Raw genomic sequence first — 396 nt, forward strand, 5'->3', positions numbered from 1 at the left:
AAAAACACCCCCACAGCATGATGCCGCCACCACCATGCTTCACTGTTGGGACTGTATTGGACAGGTGATGAGCAGTGCCTGGTTTTCTCCACACATACCGCTTAGAATTAAGGCCAAAAAGTTCTATCTTGGTCTCATCAGACCAGAGAATCTTATTCAGGTGTTTTTTAGCAAACTCCATGCAGGCTTTCATGTGTCTTGCACTGAGGAGAGGCTTCCATCGGGCCACTCTGCCATAAAGCCCCAACTGGTGGAGGGCTGCAGTGATGATTGACTTTCTACAACTTTCTCCCATCTCCCAACTGCATCTCTGGAGCTCAGCCACAGTGATCTTTGGGTTCTTCTTTACCTCTCTCACCAAGGCTCTTCTCCCCCAATAGCTCAGTTTGGCCGGAC

Source organism: Sinocyclocheilus grahami, unplaced genomic scaffold (assembly GCF_001515645.1).
Source record: "Sinocyclocheilus grahami isolate Dianchi unplaced genomic scaffold, SAMN03320097.WGS_v1.1 scaffold215.1, whole genome shotgun sequence".
NCBI classification, from domain to species: domain Eukaryota; kingdom Metazoa; phylum Chordata; class Actinopteri; order Cypriniformes; family Cyprinidae; genus Sinocyclocheilus; species Sinocyclocheilus grahami.